The sequence below is a fragment of the Drosophila eugracilis genome, unplaced genomic scaffold (genome assembly GCF_018153835.1).
Source record: "Drosophila eugracilis isolate 14026-0451.02 unplaced genomic scaffold, ASM1815383v1 contig_587, whole genome shotgun sequence".
NCBI lineage: Eukaryota > Metazoa > Arthropoda > Insecta > Diptera > Drosophilidae > Drosophila > Drosophila eugracilis.
Genome location: NW_024573466.1, coordinates 67206 through 79700, shown reverse-complemented (window position 1 = coordinate 79700; position 12495 = coordinate 67206). Strand labels below are relative to the sequence as shown.

Sequence of the window (12495 nt, the reverse complement as noted above, 5' to 3'; positions counted from 1 at the left end):
TTTAAAAGTTGTTTTACGAAAGCATGATTTATTGTTAATTTTTAATGGCCATAAAGAATTTATTTTGGTATTCCTATCACTATTTGTGGCGCTTGGATTGTCAGATTTTTTGTTCAACTTGTGGTTCTAAGGAAACGGAATTCCCCACAATCTATCAATCGTTCGTCCCCAATCGGTGGCCTCTCAAAGACGCCCACTGCGGATTCCGTTCTGCATGCACAATTCCCATTCCTCGGGATGGGCATATCAATTGTGAGAAGTGAACCTTTGGACAAGTGCATTCGTACATAGGAAATTTTATTCCGTCGTTGTTGTTGCTGATGATTCTTGTGGCTTAATTTGTGCATTTGTATTCATCTGGTGTCCTCCGTTTCTTGGGCTGTCATTGCGCAGTCGCAGCCGGGATATATCCCCATTGCTGTGATTGTTGCTTTTGTTGTTATCCGACTTTAATGTTGTGGCTTACAGTCGTTGTTCTTCTTATTTTTGTTGCTTTTCTTTTGGTTTGTTTGTTGTTTTTGTGATCGGTAAAAGTAATTTGTTGTTCATTCTTTCTTTTTAATGTCGGTGTAAATCCGGGTTTCAAATAACAAGAACTGTGCACTGAGAGAAAAATATGCGATTTATTAGAGAGGAATGTAGATAAAGTATCAAATTAATAAGTTTTATTAACAAAGATTAAAGTTAAATTTCTACCTGTAAATGGAAGAATGAAAATAATTTTATAAACTTTTCTGAAAATTTAACAATTAATTTTCTAAAATTACTAAGATTTGGGGTGGAAAAGTTTGAAAATGATTAACAATTGTACCAAATTATCAGTCTAAAAAGGAGATAATGAACTTAATAACAACATAGGTCTAAGAGGCAGAAAGAGTTTAGGTTATAGTTTCTGCCAATTTTGTACTTCCATACATTACCTACACATAAATCTCTCGCAGTGCACTCCCACTTGTTGGTTTGTGGCCACTGGCCACCGTTCCCTTTTCGTTTTTATTATTTTTTTACCCCTTCTGCCGCCTTTCAACTTGTGGCCAAACTCTCGGGTTCTTTTGGGCTTCTTTTCTCTGTTTGGCTAGCGGTTTAGTGCATTCCTTGGGCCTCCGTCTCCGGTCTCTCACACTCCGAGAAATGTTGAAATAAACGCTTGGACCGTCGCATCCGCCACGCTGCATACAAATGCATTCTGTTCGACAAGGGCGTGGCATTTGAGCCGGCAGCAAAAACTAAACAGCAACACGCAACATCTATCCCCAAATTGCTGCCACAAGTGCCACTGACATTGCCACAGCCATAGCCACCGCCACTTCCACTCATCATCATCAGCCATCCATGGATCCACGTTCCATCACGTGCTAGGGATTGGGTTGGGGGAATCCATCCCGGCGGAGGGATTGGACATGGAAATGGGGAATATCCGCGGCATTTTTAACTCAGGCAAGGCCCTACCTTACACTTAGAGAAATTATAATTAAGATAACTATTTTTTAATAAAGGGTTAGAAAAGGATGAAGGGCACTAGCTTGTTATTAAGGTAAACTAGTTTAACTTAACTTCAAAACTAGTAAACATGAACAAGATATTGCTTAGCCATTTTCCATGAAAAATGTTAGAATTCCTTTCTTTTTTTTTTTAAATAAATAAATATTATGAAGGTTTCTACTAATTATTTTTTGTCCAGTTTAAAGTTAATTTCTTCCAAGTACCAACAACGACAAGTGCCTGGCTTCTTTTTGAGGTGGGTGCAACAGGGGATCCGATTCGTGTCGCATCGCATCGAATCGGATTGGGATCGTTGGCAGTTCATCGAATCGAGTGTTATGTAAAGACGGCAACCGAAAGAAGTCATTAAATATGTGAAGCGCATATCAAATTTCGAATGAATTGAACTTACTTGGCTTGGTCACATGAGAATTTGATGAACTGCCAAGCGGACGAAGAGTCGTTGATACCTTTTATTTTGGGAAAGGGATTGGGAGGGTGGGGGGTTCAGGGCTGGAGATACAAGTGCAAGGTAAGGGTGGGCAGGAGAGCAACACTTGTTGCCCGGGCAATCTGATCCGATATGCTGTTGGCGTCGTCGGGGCACTTCATTAACCTGAACTCTGACTCCGCCAAGACTTTGTGCACTCACAGAAAATTAGAAGTTTTTGGCATGTTATAAATCTGCAAGAATAGTTGTGGAAATTAATAAACTAACGTGGGAAAAGACACCAGAATAATGGCTACAAATATTACCAATTTTAAACTTAGTATTCAGTTTTTAACTTGTTCGAATTAAAAAAATGAATTTATCTTATTTAACATAATATTGATCTTTTTTTAAGTGTTTTCTACCTTTTGAGCAGTTTGCTTAAAGTCTGTCCCAGCTCCAGTGGCTGTCTGGACTCTTAATCCTTGCCCACCCATGAACACAGAGGCAGCTGCTCTGGCTGTGCGGAAATTACGTTGCTGATGAGCAGCTCTGGAAAAGCGGAAGACGCACGAAGCTTTTCCACCTACAGGAAGTGCGACAAAATTCAAACAGACTCTGGTCCCCGCTCAGCTCCGCCTCTCCTTGCCCACCATCCAGCATCCTGCATCCTGCTGGCAAAGCGGAAGCAAAAAGAGAAGCGAGAAAGGAGGAGGAGGAATGGGTGGTGGTGGGTCAGTGGGTGGACCTGTGACAGCTCTGGGCTGGCATAAATGCGCACACGGCGCAAGGCAAAAAGTTTCCTGGCAGGAGCCAAGACTCCCAAAGAGGAAGTGACTAGTGAATGGGGGGATGGTAGGGGGTAGAGTGGATGGCTGGGCTTGGGTTTGTTATCGTCATCCCCCCCACCACCACCCCTTCGGCAAACGGAGAGGCGCGCTGAGGGCGACGTACTTTATTTCCTGAAAATGTCCTCGAAAATATGAACATTATATCCCGGAAACGGAAGCTGCAGCATTTGCAAGGAAGTGACGCAAGGGGCAGGAAACACCAACCCAGAGCCCAGCCGCCCACAGAGCACAAAACATTTCGTGGACATGGACATGAATGTGGATTTGGATGGGTTGATTAAAGCGGGTAAACAGCAGCGACAGGAGACCAGGACGACAACGGCAAACGAAAACGAGGACGAGCACCAGGCCACCGTTGAAATGTACACACAAGTTGAAACAGGGCACAGGACGAAGAGTACAGGGAAAAAATTTGTAACTTTTTTTATATTTTATAAGCAAAATATTTAAAAATTTAATAGGGACATCATAAGTAAGAAATGTGTTTCCCTTTTATTTTTTATTTTTAATTTTTTGGTTTTTATTTCAATCTATTTTATTTTTTTATTAATAATACAATTTCTTTGAAAAAATATTTTGGAAAAAAGGAGCTCCGCTTCGACCGTGACAGGACTCGAACCTGCAATCTTCGGATCCGAAGTCCGACGCCTTATCCGTTAGGCCACACGGTCATTTGATAAGCCTGGCTTAAAAAGTTATATTTCTTTTACAGCCATGGCTATGTTGTAATGCAAATATTATGTAAAAATATTTAATCCTAAAAAATCTTAAAATGTGGTTTACAATTTTAAATCACAGCTAAGAAGATCATATACTTTTTGTTACTGTGCTGGTCCAAGATGTACACCAGGAGAATGCGGGGAAGGCGAATTGGACATCTGACTACGTTGTCGCATCCTGCAGGAAGCGTGACGTTGCCGCCGGCATCTGCAGCTCCCACTTCGTCCATTTCCCATTTCCCACTTTTGCCCCCCGGAAAATGGCAAACGGAATGCGAGAGGCAGAAGCCTTTACGTCAAGGAAATGACGGAAGCAGCCTCAGCAGCTGAATCCTTCGTCTCAGCTGCTTTGGACTGCATCTCCGGAATATGGACTACCAACGACTATTGACACAGGAGCTGGGGGAAAATCCTTAGAGAGAGAAAGCGGGGCAGGACTCCGCTTTGGCAGGAAATCATCGTCCCATTGGACGTAAATTAAATTCCATGCAAAGTTAATTTTTCTCACCCACCCAGAGAAAGAGAGAGAGAGTGAATCAGTGGGAGCTTAGCCCGGATACCGGAATCTGGGCTGGTGAAGTAGTTCCATTTCCGCAGAATGTAAGGATGAGGGATTTATGGTTGGGGAATGGAGGACAGATATGGGAAAACTTTTCTAAATCATCGGAAACTTTGTCATCGCATTTTATATGGTGCTTAAATGACGAAATTAATTCAATATATTGGAAAGATTGTTGGTTAAAGGTGATGAAAAATGTGGGAAATCTATTAGTTAGATTTTGAGGTTTTTTTAATGGTAAAATAAAATAAATTAGGTTTTAAGACCATCAAAGTAAACGCATTACTCATTAATCAAAGAACTAGAATCTTTAATATTTATAGATTTCATTTATTGGCAATAAATTCTTATAGCCATAAGCTACCTGTACCCACCAGATTCCATTCGAAATGACCGACTTCCTTGGCAAGCACTTAAAAAGATTTTACATCCTGCCTGGGATTGCCATTTCCCAAAGATTCCACTTACCCAAATCGAGACTGTGTGTGTCTTTCTTTCGCATTGAGCCAGAATCTGAGAATCGTAGAAATGTGGGGATATGGGGTATGTAATTTACCTCAATGATTACCAGCCAGCAACCCCGCCACCTTCTCCTCTTCTCCTCTTCGATCCAAACGATCTGCAATCTATGGCCAATGTACCGCTAGATGATGCGCTGCCTGGACCATAAACAGAAAGATCCCAAATGCGAATGCGAAAAAAGAGCGGCAATGTAATTGAGTTCCTCCAGCTGGAAATGGTCAATTGGCAAATAGCAGCGACAAATAAATGAATCTCCTCCAGCAGATCCGCCGGTCTGAGAAAGCCTGGCCCAAAAGAGATTTGTTCGGCTTCGCCAGATTACGTGAAAGGTGAAAGTTGTCGAGAACCGCAAAACAGAGGCCAAAAGGCGAGGCAGGAGGAGCAGCAGGTGATCAGAAACACGGAGAGAAATGAGAACTAAAATGTTTTTAACAAAATAATTAATGATTAATGTTAAAAATTAATTTAATTAATCTCTAAAAAATTACCTATAAAAACAGCCTTTTAAATCTTACTTTATTAGTAGTACAATTTGTATATATATAAATTTTTCTCTGTGCACCGTTGGCCATAGCAGGTCAGGCAGAAACGGTGAGAAAACCGATCCAATCCCCGCCAAGTCGATCTGCGCCGAACCGGACCCCACCTGTCGGCGACCTGTTGTTGGTTCAGATATTTCCGTAATCCGAATGTGGAACAGTGGCACAGTAGCCACGGCATTCTCCTCCATTTCTCCACAGTCGCATCTTCTCTCCATCATCATCATCATCAGCTTCATCTTCCCAAAGTTGCAAGCTGCGACTTTTCACCATTTATGGCGCATGCGCGCAGTGCAGAAGTCGCAGAAACTGACAGCAAAGACATCCACAACCAAAGTCTTCGAGAGTAGAGACGACCCACTGGCTGACTGCTGATCTCCAGCTCCTCTCTCCTTCAGATCTCCGAGACGGGACAGGTTGCCATTACCATCTTGTTCGCTGTCTTCTTTGGCGGTGCATTACCGCATTGCAAACCTGAATTCTTCTCGTCTTTCATTAATAATACTCTTTACAGGGGGGTTATGCAAAAATAATAATGGATTCCCCTTAAATACAAAGCAATTTTAATAAATATTATCTGAGGACTTTTAGATTCGGTGTCAAAATGGCAATTAAATTTAGCATTAAAAAAGAGGTTTCCCTTTTTAATAGATAGTTAAAATGAATTTTAAATCAGAAGATTTTCTATCATACTTTGTATTTTATAGATTTTAAAAAGTTATTAAGCATTTTTATTGGAAATGATCAAACTTTTTTTCATTTTTTTATGGTAAAATATAAATCAATACCTGCAATCTGTAAAAAAAACAACTTTCTTTACTTAATACTTATATTTTTAGTGCATTGACCGATCGTTTTACTCCATCAGATCCATATTTCTCCCCGTTTCTTTTTATTTTTGGCCTACCGATTCCGGATGCTGTCTCCCTCTTTCTCCAAATCCCCTCCTTCACTCCTTTTCCCAGCTCCACAACTTTAGTCTGAAGCCCAGTGTTTTGATGCAACGTGTGGTGGTGGCAAAATAGATTATGAATGTAAGGCAGTGGGTGTCGGAGTCTCCGAGTTTGAAAATAATGGAGTGGGGTACCCACACATGGCAGAAACAGTATCGCTATCGTTTTGGACGGTAGCGTGTCTGTAACACTTTTTCCTCAGCCGCCTGCCAGAGCTTTTTTCTTTGAGTCTTGGGGCTGGAGCTCTCCGTCTCCGTCTCCGTTTGCGGCTGCTCGAGGAAGTTATATAATCGAGACAACATCGCGATATGTCGGCAATATGCCTCAATCAATTTAACATTTATGAGCATGCCTGCACAGGGAAGAAATTATTACTATAAAAAATCTTAAACTTTAATTTTCTATACGTTAACCTTTATTATAAAAAGTTTACTATAAAAAATCTGTATAAGTTTAAGCTTAAGCTTAAGATAAGCCTTACTTTAATAGCTTATTTGATTAAAAGTGAAATACTTTTAGGAATTTTTCTAACTAACTAACTCCATCAAATTCCAAAATGGTTAACTAATATTTAATAACCACTATTTTTTCCCAATGTCTGCGCTTGCCTTTTAGCCTGAAAGTTAATAACCAAAAAAATGTAAAAATCTCTGAGCTTCGTAGCTGGATTATGTGGGTGGGCAATCAGGTTGAGACGATCGGGTAAAGTGCAGGAAAAAAAAGGGGGATTGGTTGCTTTGAGAGACCCATGTAACTGATCCGTTTGACTGCCTACCGGAGTTGTGTTTTTTGTTGTGCTTCCTCATTAAAGTATGTCGGAGAGTTGCTGAGCTTCCCATTAGGTGACCGATATCGAGGATCAAGTGATCGTTTAACTGAAATCGAGGATCGATCAACCTGTTCGATGTCTTGGGAATTTATGGTACTTAATTAACTGTTCAATGATTACCTTGGTTAACTTCGTTTTAACTGCTTATGTGGGAAAAGTGGTTGAATGAACATATAATTGAATTTTCTTGGGATCATTTCCCAGACATTTTTATAAAATTTCTACCCTATAACACAGCTTGGTATAATTAGAAGATGATTTTCTTTAAAATTTGATAGGTATTGGAAGTCAAATTACTTCCTGTTTCTAAAAAGATTTATTGTCAGGCTTCTTACTTACTTAAAAATAAATCTTAAACAAGCAATGGATTTAAAAACCAATAAAAATATGAAACGCCACTGAATAACAAATAACATAACCATAACTTCTTTAAAAATGTGCTCAAAAATGATCTTTAAAATACTCCATAAACTTATAAAAAACTACTAAAATCTTTATGACCAAGGAAAACGGTAAGTTTGCTTTTCCAAACCATTAAAAACACTTCCTCCTGCACATATCTATATGTATATCTGGCCCAAAGTGTGACTATCTAATTGTTCAGACCGGCTATGGCCAAACACTTGATCATCAAAAAGCATAAAACTAAGGCTAGATTTTCAATTAGAGCCCCAGCACTTTGCCAAGTGTTTGCCGCCGCTCGTAAAATGGGAAAATTTATGTTTTTTACGATCGATTTTCATGTGTAATTTCCTTTTGTGCCATAAAGTCGATAAGCCATGTGCTAGGATAACTTCCTTTCCGTTCAGACGCTGACTCTCCTGAAAGGTTCTCAGGCCACTCGAATATTGAATGTGTTTTTTTTTCTCAACCTGCTGCATCAGGTCTTTGTTCCACCAAAGGCTACTCCACCTCTCATTTTTTCCTTCCAAGACCCCCGAGCGATCCTCGGTCTGCGTAATTAATTACACAGCATTTTCATTTGGTGTGTGGTGCGAGTGTGTGTGTGTGTGTGTGTGCGTTTTCCTCTCGGCTTCTCATTTGCTGCCATTTCCACGCCTCGAAACGTTCGATCTTGGACAGTTCTTGTTGTTGTTCCTTTTGTTGTTCTGGTTTTAAACGATTTCCAAGAAACGCTCGAAGAGATCGAAGTAGACAAGAGGAGCGGATGTTGGGCACATTTTCCAAGCTGCCTCTCAAATGTAATGTGCGTGCACCATCCTCTATCACCATCCTAGTTCTTCCTCTGGCTGTACAGATGAGGCTGTGAAAATAGGTCACTGTAGTAGAAATTACTAATACTGGTTCATACAAATCCTGGCCTACTTTTTGGCGTTAGTCTATGGCGATTTAATAATGAGAAAAACACTTTTTAATTACTATAAAAATATCAAACTATTTTAAGCTTGGATATGTGGGAGGAAGATGAAAAAAAATAAAAATATAAAATTATATTTTTTATTGACATATTTTCCACTTATTTTGGCGTTGCTTTTAATTTTTATAAAAAACTAATCTCTTTTAATTTTTAATTTTCTAGTTCTATACTTATACCCCCTACTTAATCGTCATCTCTAATTTTCCATCATTGCCTGCCGGGCTCAGCTGATGATGATGAGGCCCCTTTCCTTATAATATCTTCGTTCATATAGCTTTTCATTTCAGTTAGTGCGTGTGTCTTTGTGTGTGTGTGTGTTTGTGCAGCGATTATTTAATTGATAAAGATTTCCACATTCCAACGATGCCAGAGGGAAGCCAAACAGTGAGCATGGGGGAACTCGGTTTCGGTTTATCCTGTCGCCCAGGATCGGATCCCGACATCATATCGAATCTCCATTGCAGAGGGCCCTCCACTTTGATAGGTTCCAACTCACCCCAAAGCAACGACCACGGAACCAGCTGAAATCTTTAAAAATACACTGAAAGAAATGATATTTTGAACTTTTAAGATTATTTTTAATCAGATTTAGCTAAGTGTAAGTGTATTTGAAATTATTTTAAAAATCATTATCTTAAACTTTTCATAGTTAACTAAGGAAAGTTAGATATCTTACTTAATAAATTAAATATTTAAAAAACATAACATAAGTTCCTATAATTTGTTCTCCATGTATCGATGGTACTTCGACATCCATCGGGAAACATGAAACCCGAAACCTTTCACCATCATTTGCACTGCGTTCTTGTGGTAAGGTGCCTCTCAACACGCACACTCTCTCAGTTCAGACGCACACACTAGCCCAAAAAACACAAAACACTAATACACTGATAAGGCCAAGAGTGTCTCAACCTGCCAACACTTGTGGATTGGTTCGATCTGCGATCACTTTTTTCATCCCTTAAGTGCACACTTGGGATTTCATACCTATTAATAATGTAACAGAGGAGTGGGTATATCCGACTGTGGAGATAAGACAGAATTCATATTTAGTAAAATATTGAAAAAAAAATTTAAAATCATTACCAATACCATATGAAATATGGATTCTTTTGTGAAACCATTAAAAAATATTTTTACTAAAAGATCTGAAAAGTGAAAAAATATTACAAATAGTTTAAATTTTCCAAGATAAATAAAGAACGAAATGAGTTTCAGGAAACAGAACATCAAAGAACATATCATTTATTATAAGGTATCTTATAGTTCATCATTCTAATACCACATTGACCCCTCGTCAGCTTGGCTGTTCTGCTTGGCTACGCTTCGTTTGGGCGCTAAATTGGAACGATTCTGGGCTGCCATAATCCTGACCAGCAAAACCAAACGTCGCCAGAGATCGATATTTGAGCGTTGGATGGTTTTTGGTCTTGAGCCCGGTGTTCATCGATTCGATCAGTTTTCCGTTTTTTCTTTTTTGGCCTTTGTTCTTTCAGCACTCTCTCTCTCTCTTTCTCTTTCTTCCTTAACTCCCAATCCAGACATTCGGGCAGGTTTCCCACGGTTTCTTCTTTCCTTCTTTCTTGGCTGGGTGCATATTTCATATCCTGGCCGACAACGCACAACTGTTAGGGCAAATCCTTAATGCATAAGGATGGCGGCAAAAATCTTACAATTACCCATTGTTGCCCAAGGGGGGAATGTGTAACAATTAGGCCAGGGCTCGGATTCAGGTCGAGGATCATTGCACAGGATCTCTGCGTAATATCCTTTTCAGTCGAAATCCAAAGGGAACACAATTCAATTGAGTTTTAGGATAAAGTGTAACGAAAAGGATCTGTCGCTATTGCGTCTTCCTGGCTCTTTATTTACCTAATCCTGAAAAATTACCAAATGTTATGTGGGTGGTACAAGGACGATCCCCGTTTCGATAGGCTTCTGCAAAGGGTGGAAAGGTTGTGTGTTGGGATACACCCTCTGGGATTTTATAAAAACCATTGGGATTAATATTAATTATTAGGGATTAATTATTTGATTGATTTTGTATGAAAACTAATTAGTCAATTACAAGCAATTTTATAGGAAATAACTAGGGTTTTAGTTCAGTTTCGATCATTAACTTAAGAAATTTTATATTAAAGATTCTTCTTCTATATATGTATGTATAAAAAGTATAAGTAGTTAAGATTCTGTAATTAAATCTACAAGTTCCTAAGCTTAATTACAAGAAATTTAAACTAAAAAAAGGTTTTTAATGGCCTAGAATAACAAATTTTTAATAAGAAATTAAGTTATAAAAATCAATGTCTCTTTTATCTTTCCTATAAATATCTTCTTTTGGATATCTCCGCTCCAGACATGCATTCGTTTGTTCTTGTCTCCCTCGTTGCACACCTTGTTCCCCCACCCTCTTGTGGCACCCCCTATCATAAGTTTTAGTAATTGGCAAATTACCAACAACAAATAAAAGGGGCGAAAAAAGGAAAGAACAAGAGGCGAACTCACGTCTGGAAATACTTCCGCATCGGGAGGCGACTTTGTCGGGGCTGCGACCAGACTTATTTTTAGATCTGGGCATATAGTGCAGGGCATATATCAAATCGCTGGCTGTCTGGCAGGTCTCTCCTTCTATATGTTTTCTATACAGACATACATATATATCTGTGTTTTGGTGTCTGATTCTAGAGCACAAGTGGATGCCACTTGGCGGCTGCCTCTGGACATTGGCATTCTATTTTAATGAATTATCTGCACTTAGGCATCGAACTAAGAACTAAGAGCTGCGACTATAGCGATCACCCGAAGAAATCGAGAGATAGAGATATATATATGTGTAGTAGTGTGAGAGAAGGCGGGAGTGGTGGGGGTGGTCTAGCAGAAGTAAACTGGTTGCATTGCAATGGCAAAATACAGATGTACAAATGCTGATTGGCTCAATTGGACGACTATTTGAACTCTGACCCCGTACGATCCTCATCGGTGGCTCTTCCTCTTCTGCCGCCTTCGCCCCCACCACCACATATCTAAAGCCCCCTTTCCCATGCCTTTCACCCGGGCATTTCCCGCTGGGCGACGCACCATGACCGAAGCTACTAATTTGGGCCAGTGATCGTCGTTGCGGCGATCACTTGAAACGTCGTCATCATCGTCGTAGCTATTGATGGAAAAGAAAGCACTTGAAATAAATATATTTTTTTTTTTATATATTAAAAGGTATGAAAGATCATAAAGTTTTAAATAATTTTCTAGCTATTACAATCATAATTAAGTAACACAATTAGTTCTTGTTGAAAAACTTAGAAATTCACTTAATGATTGATGAATTTTCTTCAAGTGCAGGGCCACGGAACTGAGGGACGGACATGGAGGGCGTAGGCGGGGTCGTCCGCCTAGTCGCCGTTTATGGGCATTTGACTTGAAATGTCAACGTTAACGCTGCCCGGGGAGAAACTGGTTAACCAACTGAGGCGACTCGAGAGACCCCAAAGCGGATGCAGTGCAACTGAGCGCATCTTTAGACCAACCGACCAACCTGACGAGGAACCCATCCACTTTATGCCCCATGCCCCTCCCTCACTCTTTTCCAAAGAGATTTCCAGTCGCAACGGAGCGGAAATGTTCCAACAATTTATAATTAAAGATTGCCAACTGGTTTCCATGAAGATTCAAGATTTATGGAATCGAAAACACATATCAGCTAGCACCTCAAAAACATTTTGTATTACAATAGAGGGCTTTTTCTCAGGCGCGTGACGCTTTTCTTTTTAGTCAGGGGTTCTAATACATAATTATTAAAAAATGGCTGCAAACATTATCTAGCATTGATTACAGTTCCTGGTATTTTCTTATCTATGTTTGTATACGTAAACCTCACAAATTACCAATAATTATAATCGACAAACTACTAAAATATTTTAAATTTTCAATATCATTATGGAGGTTTGATACTACATTTTTACTGGGTAAAAGTATAAACATTCCTAAATTATGAGAGGGTTTTTTACCTTTTTCATAACCCAATATTAAATTTAAGTAAAAAAATATGTTGTAAATATAAAAATCCCCTCTTTGACGCCACCCATGCTTCCTAGTATCAGCGTGACTCTTCTGTTTAAACTTTATCTTCTATTGATTAACAACTAAATCGAGCACCCCACGCGAATTCGACGCCGCCCACTGGCTTCGTTTTCCTATTGAGTTGTTTAATAGTAAATTTTGTGGATTTTAAATTAT

General features: G+C 39.4%; 1 non-coding gene across 1 annotated transcript; it reads right to left on the bottom strand.

Annotated features, from left to right (window-relative positions):
• Nucleotides 1-3361: 3361 nt before the first annotated feature.
• Nucleotides 3362-3434, bottom strand: Trnar-ucg. The gene has a single exon. It is a non-coding gene; the product is annotated as a tRNA-Arg (tRNA).
• Nucleotides 3435-12495: the final 9061 nt, after the last annotated feature.